This window comes from Panthera onca, chromosome C2 (genome assembly GCF_046562875.1).
Source record: "Panthera onca isolate mPanOnc1 chromosome C2, mPanOnc1 haplotype 2, whole genome shotgun sequence".
NCBI lineage: Eukaryota > Metazoa > Chordata > Mammalia > Carnivora > Felidae > Panthera > Panthera onca.
In genome coordinates, this window is record NC_138347.1 from 103,237,193 (window position 1) to 103,252,934 (window position 15,742).

Consider the following 15,742-nt stretch of genomic DNA (forward strand, 5'->3'; position numbering starts at 1 on the left):
TTCATGTTTTCAGGTATTATACTTAAGTCTTTAATACATTTTGAGCTAATTTTTTGCAGTGGCTTAAGGCAGGGGTCCAGTTTCATTCCTTTGCATATAAATATCTGATTTTCCCAATACCATTTATTGCAGATACTATCAACTCCCTGTGTATGTTCTTTGCACCCCTGTCAAAGATTAGTTGACCATATATGCGTGCAGTTATTTCTGGGTGCTTGATTCTATTCCATTTGTCTCTGTGTCCTTTTTTATGCCAATACCATACTATTTTTTATTAGTATTGCTTTGTAATATAGTTTGAAAAAAATGAAGTGTGATACCTCCAGCTTCACTCTTCTTTCTCAAGATTGCTTTGGCTATTCACACTACCAAACAGTCATCGCATGTTCCTCTGCCTACTGATTAATCAACCATAAGCATTTTACAGACACCACAAACTCAGTATTCAAAAATTAAACTCATATTTTCCGGGTAACACTACTCATCAATCTTCTTTCAGTCTATGTTTTTTGTAGGGTTCTGTGAACATCTCATAAGCTTACATTCTATATCTTTATTTTGAGTTTGCCATTATTTCTAAAGCAATTAATTCATTGATCAATTTTTTAATTTTCTTTTAGATATTTTCTTCCTTGTGTTTTTTTTTTTCCTGTCCTTTCAATGAGTCTGCACCATTTTGTCTATCTCAGCCTATTTTCTTGTTATATCATCTATTGTATCATTTCATAAAATATATTTTTAATTCATTTTCTTAAGGGTAAAAAAAAATCACTGAAACTCCTGTTTCTTGTAGTTAAAAAAAAATCCTCAAATTATGCTCTTCTTCTTCCTCTTAAATGCTATGTCTATTTCCATTTGTGTTGCTGAAACTTTGAGTAGGCTCCACGTAGGAGGAAACTGTTACTCCTTCTTGAATAAGAATTTAGGCAGAGCTGGAATTTGCCCAAAACTAGTGTGGGTGGACTACCACTGACTCCCTTCATTGTTCACTGAAACTTATTGGGAGTTCTTCTTGGATCTAAAGCAGAGGCAATTTAAATTTTTATTATACACTGTGAATGCAGTGTCCTATGGGGAGTGGGGAATGTGCTGCCACCATGAAAAGTTTCAGTATTAAACAGCCTCCTCTGAAAGTTCTTATTTTCCCCTGAGTTTGATTAAATTGCTTAGGCAAAAGGGTGGCCTTTCTTGCCATTTTGGCCCAACTTCTATTCCAAAAACCTACAACAGCAATACCCAATTTCTTTCCTGATACTACTCCTTCTGATATTAAGAACAATTCTACCTGTTGATGAAGGATAAAGCTATTTTAGGGGGGATTCCTAGACCCTGCAAATTTTCTATTCATGCAGCCACAGTCAACCTTGGGCAAAACTGGGGTCCTGTATATCTGTCCTATAGCACAAAGCTCTAAATATTTGGAGGCATTTAAATGGCACACTGTTTTTCAAAATTCCCTCCATCTGTAAAAATAGATGGATAGACAAGTACAGAGTTACATTGCTCTTTTCTGAACATTCTCCAAGCTGTATGCCCATTCTCCAACCTGTGCATCCTCTTATATAATGTAAAGGACTTTTATAAAGATGGTTAGTTCAATCTAACTTACTCTACCCTCCAATAAACTCAAATAGAGAGATACGAAAGATGTAAAAAATGTGCTCAAAATAGTAAAAGTGCCCTTATGTACAGCAAATGCTACAATGGGCACTACACAATGAGAACTAGGCTATCCCTATAAACAAACACAGTCAGCATCACTGAAAACAAACATGTCAAACCCATAGAATTTATCTACCTGATGCAAACCACAGAATGAAAAGCTGCAATTTTCAACTCAACACCAGGTTACTTGCTAATGTTAATTGTAATAAAATCACTAATAAGATCACAATCAACTAGAAACAAAACTGTCTCATATCTAAGCGATTTTCCATGTTTTAAGAAATGTCTCACTCTTAATCATTGATAGCTCATGCATTAAAAGCTTTTTGTTTATTTATTTCAAGATGGAAAATACCTGGGAATATTTCAGAATTCATAAGGTATGATTGCTGAGAGAGTGGGAGGGAACATGAATAAGAGCACATACAGAGAAACTTGTGTTAACAGATAGGAAGGAATTTTAAGCATGACTATAGTTGCATGTAATCCTAATATTTAGTGACTGGAAGTTGATGACATTCTAGATCAGAGAATCTCAAACTTGGTTCCAACTTTGGTATTAAAATGAGCTTTAAAATCTATACCTGTGTTAAATATACTGATTTATTTTTTCTGGAACATAGCAAAAGCTTTGGATTATTTTTTAATTTCCTCATGTGATTCCAATGTGCTACAGGATTGAAAACCACTCTTTTAGTAGGTATTAAAAGAAAGATGAGTGAAAAAAATGGGGAAAAGAGATTATGAAGAAGCTTTCAAATAAGCACTACAGAATGCTAGAAAGTAAGTAGAAACTCACAGAGATAACAGAGGTCAGGCAGCACTATAGGCTCAACAGAGAAGGGGACTGACTTTGTAGTTGTGTCAATCTACCCTATTTGAGTCTTTCCCAAAAGGCTCACCTACAGTCTTAGAACTCACACAGTCTTCTATGATCTCACCTGGGAACTTGTTAAAAACACAGAAACTCAGGCCCACCCCAGATCTCTGGATTCAGACTCTGCATTTTAACAAGATCCCCAGGTATTTTGAGTTCAGATACAAAAATGACATACCTCAAGGAGTTCCTCAAGTACCTTATTTCTTCTGAGAGAGTAAAACAAAAGGACAGGAAGCTAGGGAATTCAGGGCGTTACCACAAGTGAATTGATCAACATTATGAACATGAGCTGTGTAGGTGCAGGAGTGCGGAAAGGAGAGGACAGATGGTGAGAGAGAAACTATCAGGATCAATGTGCCGGAGAGTTGATATGGTTCAAAGTTAGTAAGGGCTGGAGGACTTGCACAGGTGTTCAGACTAACAATAATGGGAGTTATCAAATCACTGGAACGTGGGAAGGGCTGGTTTTCACTTTAGGAATCAGCTAAGGAAAACAGAGGTAAGAGACCAAATGGTTAGTCCTGACAAGTTCTTGGAGGACAGTGCACACTCAAGCTTGATAGTTCGGTAGCTTCAGTGCACAGCCCAATATTCTCTTTGGGTTTTAGAAATTTCGTGTCTCTGGCAAGTTCAACAACATCTAGTAGTCAAGAAAAACTGAAAAGGAGGAAGTAGACCTCCATGGATGTGTGTGCATGCAAATACGTGCGCATGTGGCATGTGCATATTGGACAGAAATAGTCAAAAGGAGGCTACGGGACAGAAGCAAATCTTTCCTAGGCTAAAACTCTGTTTATATGGAAGTGAGCAATCTTAGCACACCGGTGTCAGGTAGAATCAGGTTTTCTGGGCCCATGTAATCTCAGTCACTGATGAACCAAGGATTACTTCATGGGTCTTATCCCCAGGTCCTTGATGTTAAAAATGCACTCTCTGAGGAGTATAACAATGCATGGAATTGAGTTTGTTTGGTATTAGTATTCCTAGGAACAGAAAACATAGCTTCCTTAAGGATAAATGAGCAATCCTACGGATAATGCTTCCTTCATCTGTGACTCTTGTGGAATTATTATACTGACAATAGGAGAACATGGTATAGGAAAAGTAAGACTGTTGATTGTAACAAGAAAAATTATATAGGTTATAATAAAAAGAGACCAAATAGATGTTCCATTCTCTAGACTTTGTTTTGCATGTCATAACATCTCTTGCTTATTGTTACTTTGAAATTCCTCTATTAGAGAACAGAAATAGCCCACACATAGTGCCCTAATGTGAACGATATAGTTCTAACTGGATGTCATGGCTGTCCATCATTTGGGGTATCATAGGGTGGGGAAGGACTAAATCATATTTGCCCCTCCTTGACCAAGGACTCTCAAGATATATTGGAAGTGAGGATATCAGAAAACATTCCTAATTTTCTCCCCAACCTTTGAAACAGTTCCACAGAGAGAAACTTCTTTTGAGAAGAAACTTTAACCAAAGTGTGTTACTACTTCATGTAAGCTTTAGTCTAAAATACATCACATTTTGATGCAGCCCCAACAGTTTATTTTTGCTTTTGTTTTCTTTGCCACAGGAGAAATACCTAGTAAGAAGTTTCTATGGCCAAGGTCAAAGCAGTTACTGCCTATGTTCTCCTCTAGGATTTTAATGGTTTCATGTCTCATATTTAGTTCTTTAATCATTTTGAACTTGTGTGTGTATGGAGTAAGAAAGTGGTCCATTTTCATTCTTTTGCATGTAGCTTTCCAGTTTTCCCAACACCATTTGTTGAAGAGACTTTCCCATGGGACATTCTTTCTTGCTTTGTCAAACATTTATTGCCCATATAGTTGTGGGTTTATTTCTGTTTTTTTAATCCTGTTTTATTGATCTACTTTTATGACAGTACCATACTGTTTTGATCACTATAGCTTTCTAATAGAATTTGAAGTCCAGAATTGTGATGGCTCTTTTGCTTTTCTTTTTCAATGTTACTTTGGCATAAAATAAAAAGCTTCTGGGGTGCCTGGGTGGCTCAGTCAATTGAATATCTGGCTCTTGGTTTCAGCTCAGGTCATGATGTCACAGTTTCATGTGTTTGAGACCCACACTGGGCTCTGTGCTGACAGTGAAGAGCCTGCTTGATATTCTCTCCCTCTTTCTCTGCCCCTCCCTTGCTCACGCTGTCTCTGTCTCTCTCAAAAAAAGTAAACTTTAAAAATACAAATAAAAAACTTCTGCATAGTGAAGGAAATAATCAACAAAACTAAAAGGCAATCTACAGAATGGGAGAATATCTTTACAAATGACATATTTGACAAAGGATTAGTATCCAAAATATATGAAGAACTTATTACCCAAAATATTCATAATCCAATTAAAAATGGGAAGAAAGCATGAATAGACATTTTTCAAAAAAAGACCTACAGATAGCCAACAAACACATGAAAAATGCTCATCATCACTGATCATTAGGGAAATACACATCAAAACCACAATGAGATATCACCTCACACCTGTCAGAATGGTTAAAATCAAAAGCACAAGAAACAAGAGGTGTTGGCAAGGATATGAGGAAAGGAGAACCCTCTTATGCTATTGGTGGGAATGCAAACTGGTGCAGACACTCTGAAAAACATCATGGAGTTTCCTCAGAAAATTCAAAATAGAACTACCCCATAATCCAGCAATTGCACTACTATGTATTTACTTGAAAAACACAAAAATACTAACTCAAAGGAATGAATGCACCCCAATGTTTTAGCGGCATTATCTATAATAGTTAAACTATGGAAACAGCCCAAGTTTAGCTCGATTAGTTTCGTTCACTGACTGATTAATGGATAAAGAAGTGGTGTGTGTGTGTGTGCGTATGTATGTGTGTATACACACATATATATATGAATATTTTTCAACCATAAAAAAGAATGAAATCTTGACATTTGCAATGACATGGATGGAGTTAGAGAGTATCATGCTTAGTGAAATAAACTCAGAGAAAAACAAATACCATATGGTTTCACTCATATGTGGAATTTAAGAAACAAAACAAGCAAAGAGGGGAAAAAGAGAGAGAGGCAAACCAAAAAGCAGACTCTAAACTATAGAGAACAAACTGATGGTTACCAGAGAGGAGGTGGGCAGGGGGATGCATTAAATAGGTAATGGGGATTAAGGAGTACACTTGTTGTGTTGAGCACTAGATGTTGTATGGAAGCGTTGATCGCTAAATTGTACACCTAAAACTAATATTACACTGTAAACTTACTGGAATTTATTTTTTTATGTTTATTTTGAGAGAAAGACAGCATGAGTGACTGTGGGGGGGGGGGCAGAGAGAGAGAGAGCAAGAGAGAATCCCAAGCAGCCTCACAGATGTCAATGAAGAGCCCAAAGCAAGGCTCCATCACATGGTTCATGAGATTATGACATGAGTTGAAATCAAGAGTCAGATGCTTTGGGGCACCTGGGTGGCTCAGTCATCTGACTCTTGATTTCTGCTCAAGTCATGATCTCATGGTGTGTGAGTTTGAGTCCCAAATCAGGCTTACTGCTGTCAGCACAGAGCCAGCTTTGGATCCTCCCTCCCCTCTCGCTCTCTGCCCCTCTGCTACTCACATTCTCTCTCTCAAAAATGAACAAACATTTGAAAACAAAACAGTCGGAAACCTAACCAACTGAGGCACCCAGGCACCCCCTCGTTTTTTAATGTTTATTTTCGGAGAGCGAGAGATAGAGAATTTACTGGACTTTAAATAAAAACTTGAAAAGGTAACTAAATAACTAAAAAAGTAAATATAAAAACACAGAAGAAAATAATGAAATATATACACATACACACAGAGGCATGTGATCCATGCATGCAAGATTGACAGGGAAAGAAAATCTGATTTGTAGGCCTGCCTTGAACTTCTGAATGCTTCTCTTACTAACTTATAATAACAACCTATATATTTTTGAGGTTCTATATCCAAATTCATCAAAATAGTAGTTTTGTTCTTTAAGACTACAAACAAAAAGAAAAAAAAATTGCATGATCTGCCAAGGGTGGTTTTCTTAGAAGGGGCTTTTAGGTTTGGGTTATAATTATAGTTGTTTTATCATTTTAACAAGTGGATTGCAATACAATCTATGTACCATACAGTTCACTAGTTTAAAAGGGCACAACTCAATGGTTTTCAGTATATTCACAGAATTATGCAAACATCACAACAATTTTAGAACATTTCCATAATTCCAAAAAGAAACCCCATACCAATTAGCATCCACTTCCCATTTTCTCAAACCCCACACCTACCCCCTTCCCTTAAGCAATCTCTAATCTACTTTCTGTCTCTACAGATTTTCCTATGCTGAACATTTCATATAAATTAAATCATGTTACATGTGGTCTTTTCTTACTGGTTTCTTTCCCTTAGCATGTGCTTTCAAGGTTCATCAGTTTTTGTGTTCAAATTATATTCCACTATATGAGTACATCACATTTGGTTTACCTTTGCATCAACTGATGGACATTTGAGGTGTTTCCATTTGAAGGATATTATGAATAATGTTAGCATGAATATTCATATACAATTTTTTGTTTAAACATGTGTTTTCAGTTCTCTTGGGTACATATCTAGGAGTGGAATTTCTAGGTCACATGGTAACTCTTTAACTTTTGAAAACAGCCAAACTCTTTTGATTCTAGACCTGTTAATCAGTATAAAGTGGTATCTTATTATGGTTTTGATTTTCATTACCCTTATGAATAATGATGTTGAGAATCTTTTCACATCCTTATTGCCCATTGTATGTATTCTTTGGAGAAATTTTATTCAGATTCTTGGCCCATGTTTTATTTAGGTTGTCTTTTTGTTATTGTGTTATGTTATTTATTCTGGATTCTATAGCTTATTAGTTGCATAAATTAGAACTATCTTCTCCCATTCTAAGGGCTGTCATTCTTTCTTGATGGTGTCCTTTGAAGCATATAGATTTTTAATTTTTACAGATTTTCATTTTCTCATTGTCACTTGTATTTTGGTGTCATATCCAAGAAATCATGCCCTGACCCAGGGTCACAAAGATCTATTCTTATGTTTTATGTAAACTATAGCGTTAGCTCTAACATTTAGTTCTATAATCCATTTAGAATTAATTTTTGCACATGATATGAGGTAGGGATAAAAATTCATTCTCTCACATGTGGGTAATCCAGTTACCTCAGAACCATATTTTAGACAAGTCTAGTTTTCCCTACTGAATCATTTGAGAACCTTTGTCTAAAATCAATTGACCATAAATTTGAGAGTTTATTTCTAGAGTTTCAATTCTATTCCATTGATACACGTCCCTAGGCTCATGTTAGTACCACACTTTCTTGAAAAATATAGTTTTATAGTAAATACTGAAATCAAGAAGTATGTTTGTTCTTTTTTTCCAAGAGTATTTTAACTCTTCTGGGTCTATTGCATTTCCAAAGGAGCATTAGGATCAGCTCGTCAATTTAGAAAAAAAAAAAAAAAGCCAGACAATGTTTTCATAGGGATGATGTTGGATCTGTATCTGTAAATAAATTTGGGGAGTATATTCTCACTTCTTGTGTCTTCTGTAACAAATTACCAAAACTTTGGTGGCTTATAACTCCACAAATTATACTCTCACAGTTCTGAAGGCCAGAATTCTCAAACGGAGGGTGGGGGGGGGGGGGGAATCAGCTGGGTCACAACCTGAAGGTGTAAGGAAAAATCATTTCTTTAGCTCTATTAGCTTCCGGTAGCTATAGGCATTGCCTCATAGGTCTGTCTGCAATTCTGTATGCTTCACTTAGCAACATATGATAAGTTAAGAGTCATCACTCTAATCACTCCCCTTGTGGTCACACTGTACCTTCTTCCATTTGTATCAACTCTTCTTCTGCCTCACTCTTGTAAGAACAATTGTCAGGGGCACCTGGGTGGCTCAGGTCATGTTCTCTGGGTTGATGAGTTCCAGCCCTTTGTCAGGCTCTGTGCTGACAGCTCAGAGCCTGGAGCCTGCTTCAGATTATGTGTCTCCCTCTCCCTCTCTGCTCTTTCCCCACTCACACTCTGTCTCAAAAAAAGAGAAGAGAGGAGAGGAGAGGAGAAGAAAGGAGAGGAGAGGAGAGGAGAGGAGAGGAGAGGAGAGGAGAGGAGAGGAGAGGAAAACAAAAGAAAACAAAAGAAAAGAGAAAAGAAAACAATTATCATTGGATTTTTAAGCCAACATGGATAGTTCAAGTCCAGGATGATCTCGTCATCTCAAAATCTTTACCATAATTGCATATGGAAAGACCTTTTTTCCAAAGAAGGTAATATTCAGAGATTCAGAGGATTAGGAAGAGGACATAACACTTGAAGGGAACACAACCTAGTCTACCACAAGGAATATGGCTATCTTAACAATATTGCCTTCTAATCCATGACACAGCCATCTTGCCATTTATTTAGGTCTTAATTTCTTTGAATAGTTTTGTAGTTTTTAGTGCATAAAAATTGTACTTTTGTGCAGTTTATTCCTATTTTTGATGCTTTGAACAATGGAATTATTTTATTTTGGGTTGTTCATTTTATATAATGTCTATAAATACAAGTGATTTTGTAGATTAATCTTGTGCATTGAAATGTTGCTGAACTCGCTTCCTAGTTGCAATTTTTTTTCAGTAAATTCTATAGAATTTTCTACAGAGAAGTTTGTGTTGTCTGCAAAACTATGTCATCTACAAGACTAAATATCAATTGTTTTATTTCTTTGATTATAATCTGGTTGCTTTTTACTTTTTTGTCCTGCCCTTGCTAGAATCTTAAGTACAATGTTGAATAAAAGTGGCAAGAGCAGATACCTTTGTCTTGTTCCTGATCTTAGAAATAAATATTCAGTCTTCTTCACCATTAAGTATAATATTAACTATGGATTTTTCATAGATATAGCCTATCAGGTTGGGAAGTTCCCTTCTATCCCTAGTCTCTTGGTTTTATTGTTGTTGTTAACGAAAGAGTGTTTGATTTTTTTCAAATGCTTTTTCTACCTCTCTTACGATGATCATGTGATTTTTGTGCTTTATTGATAATGGAGTACTATAATGGTTGATTTTGGATGTGAATCCAATTTGTATTCCTGTGATATTGTATAATATAACTTGGTTAGATTGTACAATCCTGTTTATGTGACTAGGTTATATTATATAATCCTTTTGATTATATTGTATACTCTTCTGTATGTGACTAGATTCAGTTTGCTGGTATTTTGTTAAAGATGCATGCACCCATACAGCCACTGTTTACACGTGTGCTTTCTGTAGAGCATTAATTTCTTTGTCTCATACTTTTCATAAAGTCCTTTTAAAGAATTACGCTATTTGTAATTATTCATATAAATTTGCTTGAGGGTTCTCAGCATTTCTCACAAACCGTAAGTATAGAAGACGTTTATCTCCTTCTCACTTCCAAGTATGATTTAAGTCATATCAGAAATCACATCATGACCATTCTTTTTTCTTTATTCTGGTGCTGGCACTTAAAATTTCATTACAATGGCATTCCTTAGAGTTAAGATAAAAGTCCCCAACAAGGAAGTTCCTATCCCCTGGTATTTCCATACTGATTGTTGCTTTCTGAACTGATTCCACAGTTGACAGTGATTCTCGGCATGCATGAGGAAAACCAGAACGAGCAGGATTGCTCCTTTCTCCACTCACTTCAGGGAGTCCACAGCCTCTCCAACCTAACACTACTCCTGAGCTCACATACTTCTCTTCCTTACAAGCCATGGCTGGGGCATATATCCCATACCTCCTCATACAAAACTCATTGGGTCAAGGACATAAACTCATATATAGAACATACAGATCACCTGCCATTACCTATGTGACTTTAGGCAAGTTACCCTTCTGACATCCATTTCCTGGGGTGACTGTCAAGGTTAAATGAAAGTATGCCTGTGTATCGAGTGCCAAGCACTGTGCCAGGCACTTGGTTACATGCAATAAATGGCATCCTCTTGTTTTTAAAGATGAGTGAGGATTCATGGAAAATATTTAGCAACGTACTTAGAATATATGAAAGACTCGATAACAACCCAAAAGATTTTGATACTGTTGGTGCTGTGACAATGATCATGATCATAATCACGATATTGAAGACACTAAATCTAAAATCGGGGGTTCACATATTAGCCCTCCTGATTTGCTGTCTGGGTGAGATGATCAAGTCTCTGAGCCTTACTTTCTTCATAGACAAATGAGGATGATAATGTCCATATCCCAAGATTATTGAGAAGATCAAAGGAAGGTATGTTTATGACAGCACTGTCATAAAATGACAGTTTTACATTACTGTAAATTCAGGTACCAATACCTTTTATTGCCATAATTGATGGTATCGTGCCTGTGCAGAACCATTCACTAAGCTTTCAATTGAAATCAACAGAATTTTAATGTATCACTGAGTAGGTGTAGGATAATTGGGTTGTGTGAAAAATGTTCAGATAGCATAATATCTGTTATAATAGTAAAATGTTTGAAGGTCAAAATAATCTATCATAATAGCACCTAGGAAAAAAAACACTTAGAAAGTGCTCTTGGATAATAATTTTATTTTAATCATTATTATTTTTTAATGGGCTCCACACCCAGGATGGAGCCCAACACAGGATGTGAACTCACAACCCTGACATCAAGACCAAAAGTCAGATGCGTACCTGATTGAGTGACCCAGGAGGCCCTGGATGATAATTTTTCAACTTAGATTTTGTCTGGAGGAATCTATTTAGCAGCTTAAAAAACCAAGAAATTTAGGGTGGAAGGCAAAGAGCCCCAGCCGTTAGGGGAAAGGATAAAGATGGAGTAGATCAGGGTCAAAGAAACAAAATCATTCTGGTTTCTATCCCTCTGCAAAATGAAACCTTCATTAAGATGTAGCAGGCAAAATGCCCAGCCTAACCCCTAACTAACATCTTAACTTTTTCTGTAAACAGGAAGTCCCAGGGAAGAGGTTCCGACCCATGGCTACCTAATAACTTCTCTACAGTAGAGCGGCAATGCTTTTCAGAAGCAACTTCTAAACAAATAACAAACACAGAATGAGCCCTGTGTGACCCCAAGGAAATCATTTAACCCCACTGAGTCTCATTTTTTCCATTAGCAAAATAATACTACCCCCTATCCACCTTTAAAGTGTTGTCAAGATAAAGGAGTTGATTCTCCAAAGCACAGGGAGTTCCTGAGATTAAACATGCTCTATGAACACAAAGTGCAATCACTTAATAATTTACAAGTTCTTGTGTTTCGGTTTTGATTTTGACACTGAGATCTGGAGTGGTTTCGTACAGAAACTTTTTTTTTCCCTGTTCTATCCTTTCACTTATATAAGAAAGAGCTGCCTAAGTGAAAGGTCTTGCTACAACTTCAGAGTCAACAGCACACAAGATAGCACAACTTCTGAAATATCTACTATAACTAGAGACTAAGAATTCTTTTTCCTAATATGATAGGCATATGAGATGTGTATCCATTCAATAAACATTTGTTGAGCCTAGACTCTCTGCCAGATAGAATGCACAGCCTTGAGAATATATTCAAAAGAGAATGATAGATCCTGCCTTAGGGACAGTCTGATTAGGAAACAGATACATAAACCAACAGTTAAAATGTGAAATTGTTACAGCTGACTATTTTTAAGTTGTTATTGGAATGTGAGAGTGGAAGTGACTGATTTGTCCTTTGATTTGTCGTGATTTAATTGACGAGCGTCACACAAACGTTTAATGACCAGCATGTGAAAGGTGGGAAAACCAAGAATACTAGCCTGGGAGTTAGAAGACTTAAGCCCCAGACCCATTTCCACCATTATTCAGTTGGGTGAGCCTTAATCTCATCACTTACAAAATGAATTGGTTTGTTAGGTGATTGCTAAGATTCCCTCCAGCTTCCACATTTATGAAACCATTCTAGTATTGTATTTCTTACAATTTATCTTTTCCTCCATCCCCTCAGTCCCATGTCTTTAAATCATTTGAAGAGAAATGTATTATTTATTTCCTTTTACTGTGGAAAACCAACACTATTATTAGGTCCTATGACAAGTTCACAGACCACTGTTCAGAAACTGAGATTTCAAATTGACCCTTTGTAAAACCAGCAAAAACCTACCCACGTTATGCTTTTCTGCTTTCTGGAAGATGCCTCAGCCCTGTCAAGCATTTTTATAAGGTTACGAAACAGATTAGTTTATGTGGAATGACAGCGTCACCAACATTACAGTATGTAAATGAAGGGCCATAACAGAGCTTCCTGAAGGGAAATAGATGAACAAGTCGGCTAAATCAGCTACATATGAAAAATTGATCAACAAAGTACAAAATAATGAACAGCCTTAGGATATTTCCACTCCTCGGGAAAAGAAAACAGATTATTTTTCATTTCAACAGCGCTGTCGTTAACACTGAAAATACTTAGGCCTCTATGACCCCAAAGAATTTTCAAGTCAGGACTGCCCAGCAGAACAGACCTCACAGTGAAACAGCTCAGATTGCCAGAAAAGGGCTGGGAAATGGACAAGAAACAAACCGCCTGCTGGGCTGAGAACTGTCAAAACCTCACACACACAAAAATGGGTATTTGAAACAAGCCATTATTTGAGGGTGGCAAGGGAAAGGGGGAATACTTGGGTTCTTCCCTACCTTGAACTTCAGCACTGGATTTCGAGGGAGCTAAAGGCAACTTTATTTAGAAACATGGTTTAACCAAAGCCCACATTTCCATGAGCTCATGTCACTCTTCCTTTGCAGCCAGCTTAGCTTTCTAGCGAGCCAGAAACAAACACTCTGCTGGCAGAGGAACAGTCCTGATACAGGCTATATGCTGCTCTTCTGAGGCATCCTGTAAAACCCCACGTCCGGTGCCTGGGGATGCTGGTAACCCCAAGCCCCACACAACTTCACAAGCTGTCAGATAAGGGCACTCCACTCCCATGGGATTCTTCCCCTCTTACCAGGGGATTATTGTGTGGCTTCTGATTTTCCTTTCAAAGGTTTTTAATTGACATTTCAAGTAACATCAGACTCAAACTCGGTTTGTCAGCATGGATGTGCTTTGCCTCTCCTTTTAAAAGAAAAGCTTAAAGCTCAGTAATTAAAATGCTGATTAACTTTTAAATACTGAAGTGTTTTATTCGGCTTTTGAGAGCTTCATGCTTCAAGCTGTGATTCTTTATATGGGTCTGAGGGGTGTTTCTTCTTATTTTCAAATGTGGAGCCTTAAGAAAAAGGGCAAGTGAAGCTCAATTGAATGCACCAGGGATGTTGGAACACAAGTGGATCCCAAGGAGGAGTGTTAGTTCTGTGAAGCATAAACCTTTGCAAATGCCAACGACTGGGAGAGATCAGAGCACTGACCTTCAGGGATGGTGAGGGGGAGAATGGTACAGGGATGAGACTGAAGAAGTAGGAAAGAGCCAAGTCACAAGAATGAGTTTGATTTAATCCCCAGAGTAATCAGAAGACAGCCCAGGTTTTTAAGGAGGGGGTCTGATGTGATCTAATATGTTTTTTAAAAAAAATATATTTTAAAGTTATTACCCATCAATTGTATATGTGCATATGATAGCTAGCCCACTGAATGCTTACTATGTGCCAGATAATATTCTAAGGGCTTTGCATAGTACCCTGTGAGCTGGTATGTTTGCGAATCCCTCTTTACAGCCAAGGAAGCAAAGGACAGAAAGTTAAGTAACTTGCCCAAGGTAACACATCTTGCAAGCGGCAGAGCTGTGATTTGTACCCAAGCAGTCTGATGGAAGCACTTGTGCTTTTTTGCCACTAGGGTCTATAACATTTTTTAAATTTTTTTTAATGTTTATTTTTGAGACAGAGAGAGAGACAGAGTACGAATGGGGGAGGGACAGAGAGAGGAGGCGGCACAGAGTCTGAAGCAGGGTCCAGGGTCCGAGCTGTCAGCACAGAGCCCAATGCGGGGCTCGAACTCACGAGCTGTGAGCTCACGACCTGCCCCTAAGACGTTCAACTGACTGAGCCACCCAGGCGCCCCAACGATGGTATGCGATATTAACAGAGGGACAAGCCACTTGAAGGTTACCAACAGTACCCCATGGTATGTTCCAAAAAATTTATATAGAATTTATGCCACTTTTTAGTCTTCCAGGTGGACATTAAGTGTGATTAATTCTGGATCTCCTACGATTTTCCATTTTCCTGGTAAATGAGAGATTTCAGGTATTCGTGCTAAGTGTGCTCCGGTGCCTCACATAAATTTTCCTCAGGAAACACCTCAGGATAATGATGTGATAATAACAAGTAATGCGCTAAAAACCTTTTACCCTCAAATGTCCCCTTTCACTTCTCTGCTTTAATTGACACACACATACTCCCCGAAGGCACTTCTTTCTTTTTAGCCACATCAGCTGTTATATTCTTTCTCGGAGACCAAAGAGAGGTCTACGTGGAACCGTTAAGTCACAAGTCACTCAAACCAAATTTCTTTTCTTCTCCTTTAGTCCCACTTGCTACTCCCCCTGAAGTCAAGTGACATTCTGGAGACCCCCTGCCTAGTGACTCCACCTCTTTTCTATTGGCAACAGATCCTGGTCTTCCCTCCTCACTAACTTAGATTCCATGACTCATTACCAGAATCAGGCTCTTGGAAGTATCTCATGTGAGCCCCCCTCTCTCCATCACTCTGGACTAGAAAGCCCCTGACTGAACTCAACCGTTTGCTTCTTCAGTCCCTGGTTCTTAAAACCAGAGAAGAGCTTCTGCACTTTAAATTTGTGACGACCAACTTCAACTGCACTTCCGATTCCACTTCTGCCCCAAGTGTCTGCCCTAACCCCAGGTAAACTATTTCAAAACACTGAAGAACGTCTGAGCGCTAGCCCAGACCAATTAAACCAACCTCTTGAGTTTAGACAAAGTTTAACGTGCCTTGAAGTGCTTGGATGACTCCAATGGGCAGCCAACATTAAATATCACTCTTGGTTGCTGAGCCTGTTTCAGGCTGTGAGTCTCAAATAGAAGCCATTAGGTAAGAATTTCTTCACTTCACAGCAAATCCACAAAACCCTGCCAATTCTATCTCCATATACTATCACAAATCGATCTCCATCTCACCATCTCCCCTGCTCTAACCCTGGTCCAAACCACCACTGTCGTATACCTGATCTCTGGAGCCTCTCACAGCCTCCCTAATTGTGT